At 40.2% G+C, this 24,833-nt stretch overlaps 1 protein-coding gene and 1 long non-coding RNA gene across 3 annotated transcripts in view; one reads left to right on the plus strand and one right to left on the minus strand.

Moving 5' to 3' along the window:
- The window catches only part of slc2a4rg (SLC2A4 regulator), a 60,551-nt gene that overhangs the window by 21,134 nt on the left and 14,584 nt on the right, over window positions 1-24,833 (minus strand). The gene's annotated exons all lie outside the window — the stretch shown is intronic.
- Window positions 1,446-18,182, plus strand: LOC140577321 (uncharacterized). Of its 2 annotated transcripts, XR_011981777.1 has the most exons (4): window positions 1,446-1,509; window positions 3,084-3,349; window positions 15,956-16,067; window positions 17,363-17,410. It is a non-coding gene; the product is annotated as an uncharacterized lncRNA (long non-coding RNA). The 2 variants fall into 2 exon arrangements; XR_011981778.1 differs by lacking the exons at window positions 15,956-16,067; window positions 17,363-17,410 and adding an exon at window positions 17,767-18,182.

Here is a 24,833-nt window from a genome sequence, read left to right on the forward strand (position 1 = left end):
TCCGGGTGTCTTGCATACTTGGAAAATTTACTTCTGCATTATGTTCATCGATCTTCATAAAAAACAGGCTGTCCCCGTTCCAACACACCTGATTCAACTTATCAGTTAATTACCATACATACTTGTGCTGGACTTCTGCCCTCTAGAACCACAACTAATGACTTTGCATTGAAGCATCATGTGCAACAGCTTGCTAAAACATTTCAAAGTGAGGGGTCTGCTTGTTATACCAACGACATGCCAATTCCTTTGTGAAGCTTAATTGCTCCCGATTGTTTTGTTGATTTGAAATAAAGAATTTCAGATGCAACTACACTTTACAAAAACAACCCCCTGCTCCCCTCCCTCCTGTCCATCCGCCAAGCTGGCCCTCCAAAGTGGCGGTGAGCACTCCATTCCTCCATTTCTCACCCTTCTCCCTCAAACCCACTGAAGCCCCGAGAGCTGATGGTGTGTAATGGAAAATTCCAGCACAATAAACATGTACCCAGATCCATGGTCTCGGGTGTATGCTCAAACAGTGCAGCCAGATTATCAGCTTTATTTACTCAGTGTGTGTGGATGTGGATGTGTGTGTGTGTTTATACATGTCCGTGAATCAATAGCAAAAGGGTTGAGTGTGGTAGAGTGAGGGTTCCATCAACAGTTTGGATGCTTATGGATGAACATGTATATCGTCGCTGTCACACAAAAACATCATCATGTTCAAATTTGCAACTTTACAGGAGAAGGAAAAAAACGTCCCTTAATGTAATGGAGCATTTCTCGGCACAGGATAATGGACAACTGCCAGCTTCACATTATGTCAAAAGTGGAAAACATGGATTGTCAAAAATCATTTGTAAACAATGCAAAGCTGCTCTTTTACATTGTGTGAGCGTTTAAATAAAAACGACTTTTCCCCCTTTAGTTTCTATGTCTGAAGGTTTTAATTTTTTTCCATCACGGCAACAATATTTATAGCATACTAGAAGTAAATATGGCCATGCAAATACTTCAAAGGACACAAGCACATACACACATACCTACTTCCTGCCACAATCAAGACTTCTGGACTTTTTTTTTTTTGTTTGTTTTTTTTGGTAAGAACCACACATGGGCTAATTAAGCTGCAGGCACACAATTCAGCCCTCAATCTAATAACAAAGAGAAAAAAGGCAGAGCAAAGCTGTCTCTGTGTTACATAATCAGAAATCCCCTCTCTCACTCTCTCTCCCTCCCTCCCCCCTCTCAGCTCTCTCTCCCCTCTCTTTCTCCGCTTCTTCCCTCCTTCGTCCTGATCCCACTGCTGCCTTTCCTCTCCTCCTTGATGCCTTCGTTTCACTCTGCAGCCTGAGCCTGTGCTGAAATGACAAACGAGGTGTGGGAAGCGAGGAAACGAAAGAAAGTAAGAAAGAAAAAGAGAGAGAGAGAGAGAGGGAGGGAGAGCGAGGGAGGGGTGCAGAGCGTGTGTGCATTTTCTCACACAAAACAACCTGGTGCGCAGGAGGTAGACTGACTGCAAAAACAGTTAGGTGTCTCGTCATTTGATTTCCCTCTCCTTTTCTCCGTCTCTCTCTCTCTGTCTCTGTCTCACATACACACACCCTCTTCCTTTTAAACACTGAAGAGACGTTTGATCTTACACATATCCCATATATATATATATATATATATATATATATATATATATATATATATTTGATCTAGCACTCACATGTACAGAAGAAAATTCTACACTAAACCCTTCAATTAAAATTCTAACCTTAAACCCAGTAACATAATCACTGATTGTTTTTTTGTTTTTTTTTTCTGGATACACATGTGTATGCGCGCACACACCGCTGGCTCTTTAAGGGCTGGATGCAGGAGTTCCTCCTCCTCCCAGCCCCTGCCTGCCTGCCTGCCTGCACGGCTACACAACCAGAGCAAACTGGTTTGGGGCCGCTCTGCAAGCCAAAGCCCAGAGACTTGGCAAAGCAGGGCCTCCACTTCACTCTCTGCCAAAACTGTTTTTTTTTCTTCCTACAACTGGGTCAGCTTCCAAATATCTCTCTGAAAAAAATCAGAAGGAGAAAAAGGGAAAAAAGAAAAAACAAGCAGTGGAAAAGAAGTGAACAGACCAAGTAGCGTAAATAAAATATGAAGCAATCGCAGCGTTTTCAATCAAGAAAAACAGACGGCGGGAGGGAATAAGCGAGGGCCTGCGCACGCAGCTTGTTTTGGAGTGTGAAAGGCATCTATGGGAGAGGTGAGAGAGGAAGCAATGGAGGGACAGATGTAGGGAGGGATGGCTGGATGGAGGGAGTGAGTGAGCGAGGGAGGGAAAGAGGATGTGTGGAAAGAGGAGACAGCGTGTCTAAAGGGGAACTGCACATCCAAAGATAGAGCTCAATAGTAATCAAGCCATAGACCTTTCTAACCATTTCAGACAGTTAGAACATGTCCATGTTTATGTCAAAGCTAAATGAGATATCATGCTTATCAACTTCAAGACTTTGATTGAATTTGATTAAGGCTTTTATACAGAACCACAACAGCTCAAAAAACATATATATATGCTTAAACTGGTCTTTGATAGGTAAGAAGGTTTTTTTATGGAAAGCCTCTTCCTGTACAATTTTAGAAGAACCTTTTTAGTTCTATACAGCATCAATGGGTTATTTTGGGACTGATCCACTTGCAATCCTCCGTTTTTACCACTGTGCTCTAGCAAAGCTCTCTTTGGCAACCTCTAAACGCCATTACCGTTCAATTATTCACAGCCCGGAGCAGTGAGGAGCATTCTCTGTGTGAAACTGTCTTACAGTGGAACATGAATATGCAACATAATATCTGTATGTTTGAGCCGATTTTTCTCCAGACGTTTTCTATTTTCTGCCATTTTGCCTCTAGTTGCACTTGACAATACTCTAGTATACAAATGTTATGGAAATATATATCAGGAATGACCCTTTTTTGCCTCAGCATTAACAGGTTACCTCTGATAACTAACTTTCAGTTTCAACACTTGTCCATTGTCTGCACTTTTGGCACGTGTGCAGTGACACGTTCCTCCTGTATTCCTCCCACATTAAACATTTCTCTCACTTGTGCCACAATAGCCTTCCATGCACACTAGATGGGTTGACCTTTGTTGCCCTCGTGCATTGATGAGCCTTGGACACAGGATATTGGGTGCGAACGGACCAATTGTTGGAACTCTCCAGAATGCTCCTCGAACCAATTCTGAACAACCTGGGCCCGATGGCATGGTGCATTATCCAGCTGGAATATCCCATCGTTGTGGGGGTACATGAAGTCGACGAATGGCTGCAAATGGTTACTGTGACACATGTTGCCGGTCCAGTTTGCAACCTTTCAAGCTCAGGTGAGGTGCTGTGTCCTGTGTTGTGGTGTTACCAGAGGGATTCTGCTGGGTCTTCTTTATCTTCCATATCTCACAGAAACTAAAGAATGCTGCACTGACCCGCAGGATATGCATGTGGGGCCTCCTGCATTGAATGTGGATGTGATTTCTGCCAGAGCTGTTTCTAGCCAGATGCTACCTGTCATGTCTATTAAACCTCCACGGGAGGCCACTGCGCTGTCCGCTATGGGTGGTAATGCCTTCTATGACACATTCCTGGTACACACGTGACACTATGCATTGAGGAACACACACACACACACACTACATGGAAAAAAGTATTAGGACACCAATAAACTCAGGAGAGTTTATTCTGCTTTTGTTGGAGTAACTGTTGGTCGGTCTTATCTCTGACCATGCTCTAAATCACATATCTAAACCATGCCTTGCTGCAGTTATAAAATGACCACCAGGGGGTGCTGAAGGGAAGTCATTACCTCTTGCGCACAAAGTCGTATGACGCTACTTTGACATGTCTATCGCAAAGATCCACTTCTAAAGCTTCAGGACAGACTCACCTCCAGTGAAAGAAAGCAGTTGTCATATACAGGATGAGTGCATGTGCATTAACTAATTCTTTGCTGCTGTCAATAGTTTCAGTGAGTGAACAAACATGGCCATTTCTTTGTTAGATCTACCTCCATCAATAAAAGACAAAAATGCAGGCCTTGCCTTTAATTCCGAACCTTTTTGTCATGCATTAGCTTCCTGAAATACCTTCAGCTGTTGTCTATTGACTTTTAAGAGTGTCTGTTTTTCTCATGACAAACATGCAGAGTACTGTATTGGTTTTAGTTTAATACAAAAATATTGCAATTGACCCGCAGTGTGCTTTAGGGTTTGGTCCACTGTGGCCAAGCAAAAAAAGCAATAGATCAATACAGAGCTCTCTAGCAATCCCTGGTGGACATTTCCTTTGTAAAAGTGCAACCAGCCCTACCTGGCCCGGCAGGAATGTTGTCAGAAGGATGTTTACGCTTGTGCGGGTGTGTATCCTATGACAGGACAGGCACTTTGCATGCTCGTGTTTTGCTCCATATGCAAGATTTGCAGATAAAGGGATCAGTCTAGAAAACAACACACATATTTATCCTTGTTCTGGACAGACTGAAGTTTTAAACTGAGGTTTTTAACCATTTTAACCAAAGAACAGCAAAGCTTCAGAGCTGCATCCAACTCTGAAGGATCCTTTTTCAACTCACTCTTACCATATACTCATAGCTTCACTCTCTCCCTCCCTAAACCCCCCTTGCTACACACACACACACACACACACTCCTTCCTGACATTGAGCCTTTCCGTTTCTCAGCGTTTTCCCGCAACAGCCCTCGATCACGTTCCACTAGATTATGGAGTGTGATTCATACTTCAGCATGTCTAAGCGTGCACATACACACATGCACTCACAATGATGAGTCCCATGGGGGGAGTGTTACTGTAATACACTCACTGTTACAGTAAAAAGGATGGTATTCGTATCACAATGCTACAAATCACTTTAACATTCAGTCACTTTGCAGCCTTAAATACACCTTAGTCACTAATATAAATGTTAGGAAAATAAAGACCAGACCGTGTCACATTAAAGACTGCTGAATCAGGCACACAGTTTGTTTCACCCTCTCTACAGACTCTTAAATTGTAAAAACACTACAGTTTTGGTCAAGAACTCATGTCAATACTTGGGCTTTAGATTAGTCTAAAATTGTCTGTAGCTATAAAGTATTTTTATACGTGTTATTTTATTATATTACATACATCTCCAAGTATCTCCTTTTTTATTTTTTTCTGTTTATAAATGATTTGAACATTCTCTCATTTCATTATGAATGGACCAAAGGAAATTCTCTTAAAAAGCTTAGAATGAAATGTCTTCACATTAATTTTACATTAACATTAAGTTAAGCATTTGCCTCCTCCAGTAAAGTTACAATTTTACTTGTTTTTTTTGGACAGCAATCATAAGTGAATGATTTAACCAAAGGGTCACAAATAGGATTTCAGTCGAAAGTAAAGTAAAATATTTGGGAAGCCATGCTGAACCAAACTAGGTCTTGGCAATCCTGAGGCTGCAATTTGCAAATGACAGCTTGAACCAATCACAATCATTTTTGCTGTGTGCTGCAAGTGTTTTGGCCAATCACAGCTCCAGATGAAAGTTTCTGTGGCTGTTTTGATTAATCAACATCATGGGATGCTCAATCCTTGTCTTGGAGATCCACCACCCTGTAGTGTTTAGCCCCACGCCTAATCTAACACATCTGTCTCTCAATTCAATTGGTAAGGACATCAAGCCAGACATCCAGTAGGCTGGAAAAAGTAAAGTACCCATTTAATAGTTCAATTTCCTGACGTATAATAAACATTAAACAAGCAAGCCGACTTCTGATCGATTCTCTAAATTGATTGATGTGATGTCGACGGAATGGAGGAACTCCGAAGTGCGGGAGTGCAGCACCCGGACAGTCTGTGGTGTACACATAACAGAGACACAAGATGCTTGCTCGATGGTTCTGTATCTGTGTGGGAGTCAATAATGCTTGGCTCCCACTGGGAAGGCAGAGGACAGCTGGACAGGGCGTTGTCTTCGACAGAGTGAGAATGAGCTGCCCAAATCCCCCTTAGCCTCCAACACCACCAAACACATGTCCATCTCTGTCCACCCACACTGGCAGTTACCATTGTCCAGCACACACTTCTCTGCCCCTGTCCTGCCCCTTGCTTTCAGACCCCGTCTATGAGCTTGCTAATAAATAAGCGGTCACTGTGAAGAGTGATTTTGGCTTGTGGTTTCCTCCTGGTTAAATGTTAGAAAAAAAGGCAATGACCAAACAGCACTGGTTTGTGCGAGGCTGAATGCTGCAGCTTCATGGCCGCTGTGTTTCAATGTGGTGTAAAACAGAACTTTCTCATAAACCCACCATGAGTCATCCGCACTGCTTATTCCCAGCGCTGACTAACACACCTGATTCAGTCACTCAGGACTGATATGCTGTATCTGATATACTGAACCAACTGGCTTGGCGTACAATGGCTGAACCAGGATTCTTTGTAGCCTTGTTACAACAGGATGGTGATCGATCAGTACTCAGCGTTTTTGGCCAATCATTAGCCGGTTTTGCATAGTTAGCAGGCTTAGCTTACTTATGGTGTGCTCTAGAAGCATCAAAACAAATCTATTCCTTTGGTGGCCCCTGACTGAACCTATCCTTGAGAGATCAATGGTTCCATTCCTGGTGATGCTCAGCATTCCACTTCCGCTTTGCTTTGTGTGGGACTCCTCCCTCTCTCTCAATCACTCAGTGCGATGCTAATCAGCGCGGGCATCTGATGATGATGGCAGTTATTGTTCTCCTTCAAGCGTGTTTCAAGCAAGCTTTAAAAGATGTGACTGGGTGGCTTCATGTAACTCAAAGGAAGCGCATGCCAGCCTTCACCCTCTCAGCACTGATAGCATCATATGATCGAGGGAATCCTAGCATGTGGGGGGATTGTAAATAAGTAAAAACGGGGGTGAATGTTGGGTTAATCTAAAATACAATTCCTTTCCTTTTTAATGCAGTCAATTAAACTGCGCAGGAAGACTCAGGGAGACTCCCAATACATAAATACTCTAGCTTGCTGAACAGCCTCTGTGTTACAGTGAATGATTACTATACGCCAGTTCTGTATTTTGATCTGTCTGAATATGGCATGCGAGGAAGCTATAAAGTTAGCTTTTAAAAAATACAGCACTTTATGATATTTAATGATACCTCATGAGACTCAGACACTACTCTACTACCCCACAGGAATAAACACACACAGCTAACAATATGAGCATTTTTGCAGATACCAATACCCATTTTTGAGGATACCAATACCCACTGATACAGATTTGCCTTCTCTAAATGAAAGTAAAGAATATTTTGTCTTAATAGGACATCTTACGGTAGCTTTTTTATTCATATTGAATACAGGCTCAGCATAATAGTTTTCTTTAGGCCATAAAATACTACAAAACAAAATCCATATGAGTACTGTTGCAATACACAAAAAAGAAACTATAGGTTCCATAGTGTTCAGCTGTTTTTCAGAGCCTGTGTATTGTTTTTAAAAACATCAAACATTTGCTCAAATGCAAATCTAAATGAATCTCTCGTGTTACTAAATGGGAAGTAGATACAGATTAACAGAGGCTTGATAACAACATCTGAAACTTTTCTTTTATTGTGTTTGACAGTTGGCACAAAAACTCGGATAATGTAACGTCCAGATTTATCAGTTGACATGTGGTGTTTACATTGTTTGAATGAACTGCCATGTCCCTCTGTCTGAAATAGCTACAAAGTGTGTGTATCTGTGTGTAGGTCTATTTGTGCATTCAACTGTCTGTACGTTTGACTGCATTTGCAGATGTTTCAGGTTTTTAATGCTGACATGTCAATTGTGTTAATCTGCTGAGTGTGTTTGTGTAAGTTAGAAAAATATGTATTTATAATGAACGTTTGTGTGTGTATTAATGAGGGGAAGAGAGAGAGAGAGAGAGAGTGAGAAAGATTTGGCACTGTAAAGCAGGCTGGGGCAGGCAGCGAGAAGCAGAGAAGCACAGCAACACTCCCAGTTCTCTGTGCAATAGTCTCCGCCCCTGTGGTCTGTGTGTGTGCGTGCATGCATGTGTGTGTGTGTGTAGCCTGGGCCTGGCAGCACATGTGAGCCGATAGCAGCTTGAGTAAACAGAACAGGCCCTGGCTGATAGCACTGCAGAGACCTGCTCCATTACTGACAACACTCACTACTGGCCGGACTCCAGAGAGAAAGAGCAGAACAGAGAAAGAGAAAGGGAGTGGGGGAGAGGGGGAGAGAGAGAGAGAGAGAGTGTGTACTTAAGGAATTTTATCCACCTTATCAACACATATTAAACAGGTTAGAGACCAATATGTGGTATCCCAAACCACAGCCTGCAGGCTTCACTCTCTCCCACAAAGAGGACTGTGAACCCCGGATTAGGGAGTGAACATGTCTGGCTGATATTGGCAGCAAATTAATAATTAAATAAAAACAATTATTAAACATTTTTTAATGTCAGTGGTTCTCTAAGAGCTAAAAATGTCCGATTTGCATATTTAGCATATTAGTCTAGACATTCACGCGCAACATCACAAAATTACAATACTTGATTTTTACCCCGATGGCTCTAGTCTGCAGATTGTTCGACAGTTGAAGAATCGAATAGTGTGTGAGGGCCGCAGACACGATTTTGACCTCTCCATCATGTTTCAGACCAGTTGGAGCATTTCAAACATGTTTTTTTGATGTTTGACTCAACCCAAGCATAATTGAGCATAATAATGTTCAATACTGGTCAGCAACTCAATGTGAATGGATCCTATTAATAGCCAATTGAAACAGCAACAGCAGAAAATGTTGGTTTCTTATTGACATTTTTACATTCCACCTTAAATCATGAAGAAGCTACATTTAGGGTGGAATGGAATTGTGTATAAACCAACATGTGCCTCATGCGTAGGGTAGTCTCCAATATGTACTATGCTACTCACTTCCAACTTCCTCTGCATCCCTATCCGTTTAGCATAAGTAGTTTCTCATTCGCCATAAAAATCAGCTAAACTCAGGTCAGGAATTATGAAATACAACATACTGAACTGTATTATTCTACTGTATTCTAAGTAGCATGTGGTGTTTTAGCATGTGGCTAGAGTATTAGGGCAGGACAGTATAATAGTCTAACAAAAAAAAATTAATAAATCATTCATTGGGGTCAACTAAGGATACTGTTGAGAAGCCTGGGAAATGTCATTTTTGGGGGGAAATGTAGATGCCACACCTTTCTCCCCTCCCCCTGTGAACGGGAGATTGTACCACGCTTGTAGGGATGTGGGTCATCTCACTATATTTAGGCCTAGCTGAGGTCCGACTCAGGTTACTGTCTGCTTGTGTACGGCCATGCTGTTACGGCCACCCACATGACCCTTCACCTGCCTAAAAAGCATGTGTATCCCTGTGTGTGTGCAGTGCTGATTACATGAGTTCTCTGTACACACATTGTGAAGCTAAATAACCTTTATGCTCAAAAGAACTAATGAAATCGACTCAGGTCAACTTTCAGTGCAAACAGATTCTTAAACATTCACACATGTACACACACATGCTCTCAGTTCATCACACCACCACCCCCTCCTTCCCCACCGTTTTTCAGGAAGCTGATGTGTGTCATGCTGTTTGGCAGCTCTCCGGAGAGAGGAACGCTATCTGGCACGCAGAAAAGCGCACAATAAGCAGATAGCATTGTGTATAGAGCTCTAAAGTTAGCAGCGAGAAAACACACACACACACACACACACACACACACACACACACACACACACACACACACACACACACACACACACACACACCTCCTTCCCCTGGCATGCTAGAACAACATACGCTTTGGTAGGATCCTCTGCAGCTGTTGACTGAAGTTCTCTTGGACTAACGTCCAAGCCAGACCCCCACTCTACACCATTAAAAAAGCAGTCTTAGTTAGTTTGGCATTAGTCTTCATAAGCATGGCGCAGCACGAAATATCACAGGAAGTTATTTTACAGGATGTCAAGAGCCAAAAACAATCCCCAATTCCCCGCTAACAGCTTTTAATATTAGTTTGTTGGAAATAATTTTAGTTTTAGATATGTTTTCTCTTTGACATTAGTTTAAACAGGACCCGACCAGACCTAGACTGGACTGAACTTTATTCTGAAGTCAAGCACTTAAGAAAATACCCAAGGTTACATCCAGACTGGTTTTCCCCCTAAATACTAGGAATGAACCTAGCCCCTCGACTGAATCCAAGTCTCTTAATGCTGAGTATCAGCTGACATCCAACCTTCGCCACACAATTTAGATAAAATGAGCTGCTAATTAATACTGTGTGTAAAATGAAATTACTTTATTATTATTTTAGTAACAGTTTCTATGAGGCATTCTGGACTATTAGAAACTTTTCTTAAAATGTCTGTTTTATAGTGTGTTTAATATCTTAAAATCCAGTCTGACTTCCCTCCCTGACCATACAGCTCCCAGTTACTTTAGCACTTCATTCAAGTACAAGTAATTTGTGTGTGTTTGTGTGTGTGGTGGTACACTCTCTAAACTGATATTGGTTGTTGTTTGCTGACTACTTATGTGAATTAACTGTTTTACTGAGGTCAATGTGCTATGTTAGAATTTTCTATAACATGTGTGTATTAGCATTAGCGTTAGTCTCCACTCAGTTCTGAATGTGCTCTTCAGTGATGGTTTTAAACACAAAGACCGGTGTGCGGTTCTCCTGTTGGTAAAATGTATTATTTCGGTTACTTACATGTTCCACTGCAGATTTTTTTTGCAGAACTCTTTTATTTACCTTCTGAGAATGTCTTTACTGTTGCTGACTGGGCAATTATAGCTATAAATGGCACCTTTAGGATACAGTGTTAAAACAGAATCGGAACTTGAACAGGATTAAAATAGCCAATACCCGATCCATTAAAAATATGCCAGGATCCGATTGGGATATCCCTACAAAATACAGTTAAAAAAGAATACAGAGCAACTGGCTTTATTGATAGCTCTGGTTGTTCATATCCACAGGGTTGTTTAGAAGCGGTATGAAGAAAATCTGGGTATCAAAAGGTCAGAAGAGCACTGCCAAAGATTACAGACCACAGACACAGCAGTGCACAAACGAATATTCAAAGGAATATTCTTATCCTGTCTATGTGTTCCTAGATGTGATCCGAGAGCCTTAATGTCACGTATCAGCTGATGCTGGCTTGATCAGATCTTGTGTTTTCAATCACAACACAACTATACATTTTAGGATCCAATATGCTGCCATGCTAATTCATATTACAATAAACTTAAGTTTGTTTTCAGTAGGTGCATAATGTGATATTCTGGACTGATATGATTTGTTTTTTTATCCAGTTTGACCAAACTCCCCAATGACTACCAGTGGCTACCAGTTTCTTTAAAATGCTGCAGTGCAAGAACTTAATATTAGAAATGAGCACAATGGTAAACTGATGGCTTGTGTTTGTTTTGTGAGCTACTTATGTGTATGCATGTAAACACGGTTAATTATTTGATTACGATTCATATAAACATATAGATGAAAAAAAAAAAACACCAAGCTTTTTTTTTACTTGAAAATATGCCCAGAAGCAGCTCCCTGCCAATTGAGCCAAACAGGGGACTGGATATGCTGGAGAAACACTATCCATATGGTTGCCTGGATTGGGAATTGACTCGAAGGCATTTATAATAATAATAGATCATTAAAATAATAACATTATAAAACTGCAGTTCAAGACCTTTAGATTAATACATCAGAATATAGCTTTTTTATATAAATCTTAATACCAACATTCACCTTCAAGGCCACTAGTCTTTTTATTCTTTCATTTATTCATTAAATGTAAACCCTCAACAGCACTCTCACTGTCCTTGTCTGGCTTTGTGTGTGGTTTTACTTCTCTCATTTTCTTCCCTCATTCAAACCTTCACTCCTTTTTTCAGTTCCTCACCAAAGCTTGTTACCCCACCCCCCAGCTCATTTTCTCTCAGATCTAAGTCTCCTTCATCCCTTATGTTGGTCATCTCATCATGGATCATGGTCATGTTGTATGTGTTGACCCAGGAGATTCTTCAACAGCATAGAGGCTTTATAGACATGCTTTAGTGCTAAGCTTTTGCTCCTTCCCTCGTTTGTCTATGTTCCATTTTTTTTCATGTTTTTTTAATGGTTTACCTTTTTATGCCTCTGTATCTTCCATTACAAGCACCTCTGTATCTCTTTCTCTCTCTCTCCCTTTAGCTTTTCTCTCAGTAATAGCACTCCCTTCCCCCCGTCTATTCCCTTTCTGCCTCACCCCTTCAATTTCGACCAACATGTTATGTAATCCCACTCTTCAGTCCAGATACACGCACATACACACGGTGGAGTGGGCTGGAGAGCCTTCATGTTTACAACAGCAGATCAGTCTCCAGTGTGCAGCATTAGGAATGATAAATCATCAGCCTTTAATAGCGCACAACATGGATGCATAACAAAAGTGCTCCTTATGTAAGGCCTTCTGTGCCGTTTAAGATCAGACTAGCTCTAAAACACACAGCTCTGGTGTTCTTTAAGGCGGCAGCGTGGTCTCTGCTTCTGAGATGCAAAACGTACTTATGACATAACATAGAATTAGTGGTTTGGAATGTCTAGCATTGTGACACGGCTGTTTTGAAAGGGGGCTTTTAATGCTTGTCCCAGTGAACAGCCTCTATGCACACGTGTTCGGGGTTCTCGTATACCGGCAGATCAACTTGTGTTTTTTATATGCCGGTCAATAAATAGATAACGGGCAGTCTTTCCTAGACCGAAAAGGAAAACAGTAAACACATTAAACACAGTAGGAGAGGAGAGGTCAATGAGAGGTTACATTAATGGTCAGAAAAGCTTTAACCACAACAACCGAAACCAGTCCAATGAGTGTAGAAACAAGGAGGCAAGGAGTCACAATGTTAAACAAGGAGTCTCAATGTTAAGGCAGATTATTGTAATATATACATTACAATAATCCATAATGTATATATGGAGATGGATTTAACACTGTGACTGACCAGTGCTATTAAAAACAGTTAAGATATACAACCGCACAACATCAAGAGAAAAGCAGAGTGCTAAGACAAAGAATAAAGACCAGAGATTTACATTGAATAATTATAACATTACTTAATAATGATACATTATAAAGAAACAACCGTAATAGCTGCCAGCGAAGCTTATAGCCAGTGAGGATTAAGTTCTATAGCCATTAAGTCGTCTCCCAGCTCACAAAGCCTGTGGAGAGCAACTGCAGCCGCTGAGATTAGAATGGGGAGTGTCATAGTGACCTGCGATGGCGCCGATGCAAGTCGGTCAAAAAAAAAAACTAACCGGAGTGCACCGGGCCGAGCCAGGGAGCTGTCAGTCAAGCCTTATGTTTTCATACTAGCTAGGTGTTCTCTCTAATAATGGTTGAGACAGTAATACTAGTAATATGTAATATGCATAATACTGCTGCAGGTCCTAAGTACTCTTACTGGACTCAGTAATCAAACTCTTAATAATAAAGTTTTTTTTTTAAGGGTTCTTTCTCAATACCACAGAAGAACCACTTTTGGTCCCATAAAGAACTATGTTTGTAAGAGTAGAAGAATGAGTATAAATGTAAAGAACCTTATACATTTTCATCAAATGTTCTTCACACATAAACCTTCACAAACGTGGTTCCTTAAGAAACTCAAAGTGTTTCCTTCATGGTATCGCTGAAAGAATCCTTTGTGCAGAGCAAGATGCAGAGCCCCATGGACCAACCCTATTATATGCATTGTTTTCACACATAGGGCCATTTTCCTGGACATTAATTAACCCCAGTCTTGAAGAACACTGCAATGTCAAGGGTGCTTCACTATTAGAAATCCTGTTTAGTCTAAGGACTAAAGGATTAATCTAGGTCTGGGAACCTGGCCCGCAGTGCGTTTACATATTTTTTAATGTCTTTTTAAAAGCTTCCTTTTATCTTCAGTTTATCTTTATTTAAATTAAGCATTTTTGAATTATTTCAATTTTAATGCACAGGTCTGTTATTCTTAAGTTAATTTAAGTTAGCTATATGTTCATTTTGGTGATAAAAAATATCATCAAAGAGTGGCATTACTTAGTGGATTTTTTCCCCAAAATCTATATTTTCTTAGTATTTGTGTTTGCAATATATGTTTTTTTATATTTACTGCTTGTGGATTTAAATATATGTATACTAATATGTAAATCGTGGTGCTAAAATGAACACTTTAGTTAAACCATTGTTGTGAATGCATGTATGCACCCAGGGTGTCTTTACTATTTACCACTCAGTTGTTCACATATTGTAAACTCCTGGAAACTAGAACATCAAGTGGAAACTGTGAGGGAAATAAATAGCTAGCCAGACACCAAATATTACTACACTGCCCTTATAGCCACAGTGCCCAAAGTTAAAGTGTGGCTATGGAGACAAAGGTAGTAATACAGTAAACTTGCTGTATGAATGGAAGAGCTTTGAAAGGAGGCGGACAAGACCAAGTCATATTCGAGATTTAAAGGCACACTTTTAAGACACACACACACACACACACACACACAAAAAAAAAAAAAAAAAAAACTAAACTAAAAACGTGCACCCACATACACACACCACTTCCTCCGTTCATCCAAATATAGTATCAGGGCTTGGCTTCTTAAAACAAAAAAAGAGAGAAATTTTCCGAGTGTGGTGACATTGAAAAGGCTCTGAGGTAAACTCTCGAGCAGCAGTCATTATGCATTGTCAGGCAATCAAAAAGATTCAATAATTTAGCATGATGTAAAAAATGCTAAAAATATCAGGTATTTAAAAGCAATAAGAACCACACACAAACATGCTGGTGTTCCTTAGATGTTCAGAAGGTGCTACTGGAGCGTACCAAACAAGACACAGCTATCAAGTTGCAAAAACAAAAAACAGTTTTGAATGGAGTCTACTGAGGGCCAATTATATCAACTTAACCTACACTCTGAGGGAGCAGGGGTGTGTGTGTGTGTGTTAAGGGAAGGACAGAACATAGAAACATATTCCATTGGAGCCTGTCATTCCAAGGAAAAGCTATTCATAAACCTGCAGGTACGTGCAAAACACAAAACAAAACATCTCTTTCAATACCTCAGAGGAAGGCTAAGTTTACCCAAAACCACTTCTCCTGGCAAAGGAGACATCAACAACCCTTATAGATGGAGAATAACACACACATACACACATACACAAAGACTAACAGAAAGCAGACAAACTTGTAACGCTACAAACGTTTGGATAACCAGCTCCCTTAGAAATAGCCCATGTTCTATTTACAATGCCTGTCTTAAACATGGCCACTGTAATTCAGTTGTGACTGAAGAGAAGTAGTGGGCTGTGGGGTTCTGTATGTATTTAAAAAAGGCCTTGATGCCACATTAGAGCCATGGCTTTAAGTGTCAACCTAATGAGATAGCAGTGTTTCCTCACCTCACCGCACTGGTGGGGTGGTCTGTCTTCATTTGCACAGATACCATTACCAGATTTAACACATCAGATCTACAATCATGTGAAAAGATTGTGACTGCCTGACCTGACCCGGCATTTATAGCTTTCTTCTGAAGGCCTAAGTGAACTCTTTGGATCTTGCCATTATTTGGATCAATCACTTCAACAATCAAGAGCAAATCAAACTAAATGTCTGAGGTTCAAATAAGAATCCTCTCTAACCATATTCTAATCAAGCTGATGTGCTGCACCTGATTGTAATTTTAGGCACTTTAAATAGTAATAATTGTGGTGGTGTCCTAACTTTTTCCTCACAAGAAATCTGCATTTCTATTAATTACATTTTACAAAATGATTTTTGTTTTGTTTATGTACCTCATTATTACCTTGTTATTACCTTCATCTCTTAATCTTGTAAAAATCAAAGGTGACTGAATGTAACAGGGAATTCCAACACTTCTATAATTTTATTCTTTTTTAGGGTGCAGGCAGACCGGCCAGGATTGATTCAATTCAAATGAAGCATAGTATGACCGCTCTGTTAACGCGGTTCGTATGCTGTTTGTATAAACAATGCTGACATTTAACTGCTGGTGAGTAAAAAACTGGCAACTGGCACACTGCTTTAGATATTACAAGACAGACAAAACAAGACATAAATAAAACCCAAACAGCACTGGGCTATTGTTGATAGGGTTGTGGGTTTGATACCTGGGCTCGGCCTGGCTGCCATTGTTGGGCCCTTGAGCAAGGCCTTAACCCTCTCTGCTTCCCTGGCACCAGGCACGTGTGCTCACTGTCACTGTGTGTGTTTTCTCAATAGTGTGTGTGTGTGTGTGTGCTGCTCTCAATAAAATCAAGCTACATATAACCTCAAAGGCGGGCGCAATTTTATGTCCATTGGGTGCCTTGTCTTGTCTTAACCCACAAGCTCAGTTAGTTGAACATTTGTTACAAATGCTAGGGTGACCACTGGGGACACACTGCTATCCACTCCAGTTAGGATGTTGTGGCTGGGGTGTTTCAGTAGGCCTAAGTTGTATTTTGAACTAAGAGGAGGTGATTGGGTCATATAGGCCATTAAGGCTGTTTATAGTTCTTGCTAAATGAGTAAATGTTTAATGTGTATTAACATACTACATTAGCACATTGTAATGGCATGGTTTAAGAGGTACTTCCACCCTCACAACACTCATCGGTATGTATGAGGGTGGAAGTAGGGGGGCAGGACCTTTTGGCCTAAGGTCCTACACTTTAGGCCTACTTTAAAGATGATGATCAGCACACATTCAACCTGCTGTGCCCTGGTTGACTGGTACTGTATGTCATACAATCTGGCCAATTGATTGTGACTTTTTAACCATAAGACTTGTGAATCAGTACCTATATATTATAAATGCCTTTTCTTTTTTATTTCCATTTCACATTTAATTACACGCTAGAATGGTTTTCTGGATTACTTAAAAAGTAGGCTCTTTTGAAGCCACTGACTGTTAAATTGTGTATAAATCTTTTCTTTGTTTCTACTCTGTAAATCAAATCTGTTGTTTGGTCCTGACTCAATAACAAATTTAAGAGAGTTAAGGTTGGTTTTGGTATTTGGCATCGGCACATTCTAAAGGAATAGGAATCAGAAACAGTATAGGCTACGGATGGCAAAAATAATACCGCTCCCAATAAAAGCAAGCTACATATAACCTCAAATTTGGACATTGGCCATCCACTACAGTTTTAGTTTTTGTTTTTAATAAAATCATACTGTTAAAGTATACTTATATTTCAATCAATACCTATGTAGTCATTATATTGCAAAAACATTGGCAGGGTTTTTTTGACATGTTTTTTTAAATACGGTTTTAATTAAGTATGTCGAATATTTTCCTTCCAGGTTTGCACATCTCAGGCAGGCAGGACACAGGCAGGATGAAAGCTCAGAATCAGATGAGGAATGTGTCACATGTTTAATAACTCCCATCAGTGCTAGATAACATCACAGACTCTCTCTCTAAGTAATGTAATAAATATGTAAAAGATTATGTGAACATGCAGGGCAATACATATTACCCCACTACAGGGCCTTGTTTTGCCTAAGACATGAGGTCTAGAGGAAGCATAATTGTGGTAAACATACTAAACGTGCATGGTGACAGCTCCTTCCACATGCAATCAGATTCTATATGCGTGTAGTTCTGAGATTTGATCCAGAGTCTGAGGCCCTTTATCAAACTGAAACTGAAGATGCTGTCTGTCTTCTGTCTTTAACTGTCTCTGTCATTTTCTCTCTGCCCCCAGGACCTACCTCCCCATCACCATGGGCCAGTGTTTATCAAAAACGTCATTCTCCACCTCTCCTCCAACCGCCTGCTGTCCTCTGCTGGATTTAATAAAAGACAAATATCTGGAAGGCAGAAGGGCTTACAACACTGCTGATCACTATCACTTCTACTTTTGTGTTTTAGATAGAAGACTGACAGTGTGTGAAGCAGAGAGACAGAGAGAGAGAGAGAGAGGAGATGAGAAAAAGAGACAGAGGCAGAGAAATTGCATGAATTTAAACTGCATACTAATCATTGTTGTGGTGGATGTTGATGGCTAAGCTGAACACACTTTTATTAGATAATTAGCTTTTGTTAGTAGTCTCTCTCTCACTCTCTCTCTCTCTGACTACACAAAGGGTCAGTGGATATTAAAACCCACTCAGAGACAAACTGTCTGTTGGAAATGGATATTGTGTGTGAGAATCTGCTCATATTTGTGTTTTTGGAGCCTCTTTTGAGAAACCAACTGAGACAGTCCAGTGTGTAAACATAGCACACATTAAATCAAGGGTGATGAAAATACATGAGACGACACAGCCCCGCTAATCAAACAAACAGGCAAAACGTCTGCAACCACTATAGAGAAAGTGAAGTAAATGCGAAAATGAGGAAAAAATGAAAGATACAAAACAACCACCGAGTCTCTTGGATCTAATTGGTGCGTGTTTCTGGTTTGGTCTGGACAGAAGTTTTATGCTGGACACTGAAGCCCAGCACTCTCACCAAAAAGCACAATGACCTCCAACACTGCGGTGTCTGCTGCAGGGCAAAATGTCCGTTATAACCTCAATGGTGCATTTAAATGTTCTAGATCGAAATTACTGCACCCGTGAAACATTTCGATCAAGCACAAATAATGGACACATTGTTAAAGATGCTGGAACCAGTACCAACCCCCAAAAAGATGAATTATAAAAACACTAGTATCTGGAATGGAAACACCTAACGTTAATGATAATAATAGGGATTGATACATAGGAAAAAGTCAAATACAAGGCAGAAATAAAAGTAAAAATTGCTATTAAAGACTATCAACTGGTTATATACACATCATCAAGGTACACACAAGATACCAGTAACACTGGATAGCAATATCAAGAAAGTAGAGCAGAATATAGGAGCAACAGCTAGTCATAAGTGTTAAGCAAATTGAAACCAAACAAGAGCAGATCTTGATCGTTCTGACTGGTCAACAATGCTATGGCAAGCAACAAAAGTTCTAACAGGACAATAATAGCCGGCAGAGTGACAGAGGGTCATTCTGGACTGTATAGCCATAGTGGCAATGATAGCAGGCTGCCTCAGAGCTGCAGATAAAGGCTGTGTTGTTGAGTTGAAGAGTCTCTTCTCACAACAGAAGCTCCATTTGTACGGCTCCTTCTGACAAAGCTTCGCTTCACTCTTCATAAAGTCTGAGATCTTTTCCGTGCATTATTAGAAACATGGATAGAGAGATTTCCTTTATCAATGAAATTATGGCCACATCTAAACATCTGAGCTAAATGTCAAAGGGTGTTCAACTGATCTTGGCAGTTAGGCTACTGTGGCTCATGACCATCATTCTGAGCGAAACTGTGCCAGAGCCTGGCAAACAGCATAACTAGTTGTCTTTTGGACCACTAAATGTTTCCCTGATACTGTGCAGAAGGTTTAGAATGCCAGAAAACCACATGCTAATATACATGGTCTGATTTCTTACAATCCATCCATGGTATACACAGTAAACTCCCAATGGAGATGTACTGGTAACAAGCTTTGGCGTTAATTCAAAGGAATGGGCAGTTAAAATGCCACCCTCGTGAAGGTGGTGGGATGGTTACAACTTTCCCGTTAGGCAGGGTTAAATGTAACAGAGGTAGGGGCTTTTTTTCTGGTAACACAAATAATTCATTGCATTTCTGCACTGTTTGAACCAAAATATGTTTCCTACATAAACACATAAAAATATACAGGCATCAAATAAAATGAAATGGAAAAAAGGCTGTGTCAACACCTTTGAGCACATAGCAGAAGAGCAAATATTAGCACAATCAAAACTTTCTGTAAATGACACGTCCAGTCTTTTAAATAGAGATGCTACAAAGGGTTCTTTAAGTGATGCTAAAGAAAAACCACCTTTGGTTTCACAAAGAATCATGTTTGTAAAAGAGATATACGTGTGAAGAACCTTGCAAAGGTTTAAAGAAGTTGTAAAGTTGCTTCACGAATACGGTTCTTTCTGAAACCAAAAGCAGTACTTCTATGGCATCACTAAAAGAACCCTTTGTAGCACTTTGTAATACCAAGTATTTGGAATTTATATGGGGGGATACAGACTTTAGCCTGGCTAGTAATATCCAAAACTCTTCACGGTGAATATCTAGAATAGCTGTCAGACTGAAAATGTGTAGATAAGGCTGCTCCATGCAAATGAGAAAGTATCCAAAAGCACATCTACATGAACCTTTCGCTACATCCATAATCATAACAACAATGAGGTAAATATACTTTTTGCATGTGCAGAAGGAAGACAAAGCAAGCCTCCAGAGTTTTAAAAGATGAACTGAAAGTAGATCAGTGGCAGCTGGTAACTGTGACCAATAAAACAAGAGGAAAATGCAAAAACGCTGTGAAGCATATGCCACTTTTGTGGCCTTCCTTTTGGTCCATCAGGACGTGCTGTAGCAACATCTCGGAACTGGAGCTCTGTTTCCCAGAATCATTTGAGTGGGATTTTATTTCCAGCTAAATGTGGTCTGCTTTTTTCCCCTTGTGCGTCTCTCTCTTTTTCTCTCGTTCTCTCCCCCTCGAGTCATGCAATTACCTTGAACACTGCGCGGCAAATACAGGCCTACATTATTTATGGGAGTCGATCTGTGCCGGCCTAAACTGGTGTGAAACCCTAAACACCGCAGGAACGGAGGCCGCCAAGCAAGGGGAGACGACATTTGACTATATAGACGGCATAGTTGGTAGCGTGCTGTCTATATTTTTCTTACAAAAATAACTGACTCTCAAGACTTTGGATTTTGCAGTTAGTCTGCAGAAGCTGGCATTAAGAGGTCATTTACGTTGACAGGATGGACGCTGAAAGACCACTTGCAAAACCATGCCAATTTGAAACATTTACTTTGTTTCAAGAATATCAGTTCAGGCCTTGGTGTCAAGTCTTGGTGAAGAATATTAAATGATGTGCAACACAAACTAGAGAGAGCAAATCTTTGCATTCTGCCAGCAGAGCTCTCAGCTTATATGTCTAATATGTCAGAGTGAGTAAGTGAGCAAGCAAGTAGGGGGGTGGTGCTGGGCGGCGAGAGGGAAGAGAGCTGTAATAGCTGAATAAACAAAGTTGGAAAGTTGAACTTCCCCTCATCCGGCAAAAATCTGATGACATCTGTATAAAACTATGTATTCAGTGTATAAGTGGAAGGAAAATAAAATAAATAAATAAAAACTGAATGTGTAAGTGAACACTTTCTTTTTGAACATTTATTGATTTCTTCCAAATGTCAGTTGCAGTTAATGTACGCCTGCTATCTAGGGTTGCCCCATCACAAAAATAACGTAGGACATGTGCTGCTAGTCAAAGCATTTTTTCTGGTTTGCCACTCATGCAACATGGTACAACAGCTGCATTCGCTTGGAGGAGCAAAGTATCTGTCATACCTGTCAGAGGCAATCATAATGAATATGATTTGGAACAAATAACTCAAAAGTGTCAGGAGATTGCAAGTCTGATCCCTGGTCATACCACAGACGCACTGGCCCTCCATGTCCCTCATCCCATTGCTAGCAATGCTAGCCAGCAAAGGCCTCTGTTAGCTGGCGTGACAGAATTGTCAGTTAATGTTCTTCTCCAAGTGACAGGTCAAAAAGATGGTGGAAGCAGTCGCTCCAGCTTTCACCTTCCCAATGTTGGTTGTATTGTGCAATAGGGGAGGCCTAACTAGGGAGTGGAATTGGACCTAGCTAAATTGAGGGATAAATATTATAATAATTTATAAAAATAATAATTCACTTTCAACCTCCATAACAGCTGCACTGGTAGAACATGAATAGGCCAGTTGTGTGATAAATTGGCAGGACAGAGTAATTATACAATCCTTAGTTATTCAAAGAACAGGGCCAACAGTGCCCTCTTAGATTCCTCGCCACATTCTCGTACAACAAGGTAACAAAACTGTAACTGGAGTGTAACCTAGCTTGTCACTGAATATGGGTATCCTCAAGGGTCCTTAGTACATTTGGTTAGGAAACATTTCCATATTCTTTGGAAGTTTTTTTCCCCTTGTTTTGCCTTCATACACACTATATTTACTACAGACTTTTTTGTTCATATTCTATTTTTAAATCATTCGATTATGAAAAGGCATATCTCTCTACGGAGAAACTGAATATCGTTAATACTTTTAATGTACACACTTGGATCTTAATGACCATGTTGGACCAAAGAGGAACTAAAGAGAATAAAAACATTTAATTGGAAGGCTGTGGTGATATTTGGAAATTTCCTATGACACTGATTTATCAGGTAATATACAGACCACTGTGCAAGAAAGTATGTTGTCTGTTTTCGAAGGGGAAAGGGAATTTCTGAAATTAGAGAAGTTTTTGTCACAGTTATAGCAACCAGAACTGTCCCTTTTGAACAACATTCATTCCTTACTTACAGAATTTTCTATAATTATGGTTCAAACGAACACGAGGACAAGAGAACTGGTCACGGAAATCCACCCCTAACATTTTAGTAATTTCCATACAAAAGTCCCCGCTTTCTAAGTTTATGTATTGTGTGAGGCAGAGATGGATGTTATGCCAAAGCTTTTACGATGACAGCTGTTGGATGAAAGATCTAATGTTACATTTACTGAATTACAATTACTTCTCTATGTACTCTATGTGTAACACAATAGTGCTGGTCACAACATACAAATTCCTAGATTCCTAGATTAGAAACAAAGCATTCTCAAACTCAAATCAAATATAGTTGATTTTAGTTGGTTGCATCCTGTTCAAGCAGAAGGAAAACGTTGAGACGACAGCGCTGTGCCTGTTTGTTGGTTTTGGGTAGCGCAGCTACACTGTGTGGTTCTCTAGAGTAAAATCATATACTTATATATCCTGTGTGCTACCACAAAGAAGAGGAAGGCGGGTATTGGGACTTTGGATAACATCTCACTGTATTATCCATTTGAATGTTTAAAGCGCCTATTAAAAACTCCCCAACTATTATTTTTGCACGGCTTGATTGCTTCATTGTTGGTGGTGCAGCAGTGCCACAGCCCACCTACATACTCAGAAACTCCTGAACTAGACATCGCTAACCTATCTAGTATCAGAGAGGTCTGTGCAGAGCGGAACACATGCAATTCAGTTTCCTTTAGATCCAACATGTGGTGGTGATGTGGTACGTTTCTAGGAACGTAGAAAGATTTTAGCATATGTATATGTGGGCGGTTTCCCACAGGTTTGTGTGCATGCATTTCATGTTTCATGTGTCATGCTGTCATATGCCTGTTAAGGCTGGGGTTGTATGTTAGGGTTCGGCCAAAGCCTCACCCCCAAAACACATGCATGTGCTGCAACACCTAAATGCTGGCTCTAATTTAGTTGTAATCGATGGACACAAACGGTGCCACAATCGATAGCTGGCTCAGCTTACCAAAGTGCCAGCTAGATAACACTAGCTGAATCTCTTCGGTGTTGGAAAGCCACCTAGTGTTCACTCTTGTGAGATATGAAATCGCTCTAGATCCATGGTTCTTAACTTTTGTGTAGTCCCATACCATCTCTCACTCCGCACGCTCACAGGCATAGTGCCATGATGCATGTGCAAGAAATGTAGCCTTGTAAAATCAATTTCTTATTATCCCACACGATATTATCTACACCAGATGTACACGGACATTTCTGTTACAGTATGTTACTGTTTACAGTATCTAAATATGAATAATGATGAATAAATATATAAATAATATTAGGGATGCTTCTGTGTGTGTGATTTACTGTACTACAGGTGTAGTTAACTTTGCAGTGCTGGCCAAAGCATAGGAAGGCAGAATGTTTGTAATCACAGACACAGTAGCACTGGTTGTGGTCAATGAGAAGACGTGAGAGACTCTGCAGCTGTAAAATGAACAGTAAATAACACTGTATTCAGTTGCTGTGCCACAGCTCAACGTTTAGCATTTAACTCCTTAGGCTTATTACATAATGTAATAACCCCAAGGCTTATTACATTAGTATGTATTATTCAGTGACCACAAAAACTTCTGTACAAACCTGTGGAGCTATTATTTGGAAATAGAAGTTTGTAATAATGTAATTGTAATGTGACCAAAATGCTAAAGGCTAAGCATGTGTTGCAGCAGGCTACAAACTCATGACTACTGACCGCTAAACACATCGCAACTAACTAACAGGGCACAATAAATTCCAAGGTTTCTGAGGTTTTTTTCTCTGCAATTATTTTAGAAGAATTAAGCAGCAGTTAAATGAGTTTTATAGAAACACAGGTTTCTAGCTGACTAGCTATAAGACTAACCTTTAGCTGTCCTGTATGTGTTGGGAACATGATTGACAGTCGAGTTAATACGTCTTCAGATTACTTGAATATTGGGTGGTCCACTCGGTTCGTTTTGTCTGCTATCTATCGAGCCTGGGATAACAAAAGAGACTTTTTTGTTTTCCTCTAAGCACATATTTTAACTGCTGGGATGTGCAAAGAAATATTTAGTTACAAAAAGAGTCAGGACTTAAGAATCAATGACTCCCTCTCCTGAAAAAGCAATTAAAAAAAAAAAGTACAGTTTTGGCACAGCAGTTTATTTGTGTAGTTTAAGCCACACATTATGGGGTTTGGCAGATTTCAGGAACAAAGGAACTATCCATCACTAATCCAGCAAATTCCTCGACAGATATTCTTCACATTGCAACAAGTGCACATTTCCATGTTCACCTTTCTAGTAAAATGTCACAATGACGAAGTAGTGCCAGGTGACTTGAGAGGTTCAGCATTTTAAACCCAATGATTGAAATTGTAGTGCATATATGCTTACGTGG

Source organism: Salminus brasiliensis, chromosome 14 (assembly GCF_030463535.1).
Source record: "Salminus brasiliensis chromosome 14, fSalBra1.hap2, whole genome shotgun sequence".
Taxonomy (NCBI): Eukaryota; Metazoa; Chordata; class Actinopteri; order Characiformes; family Bryconidae; genus Salminus; species Salminus brasiliensis.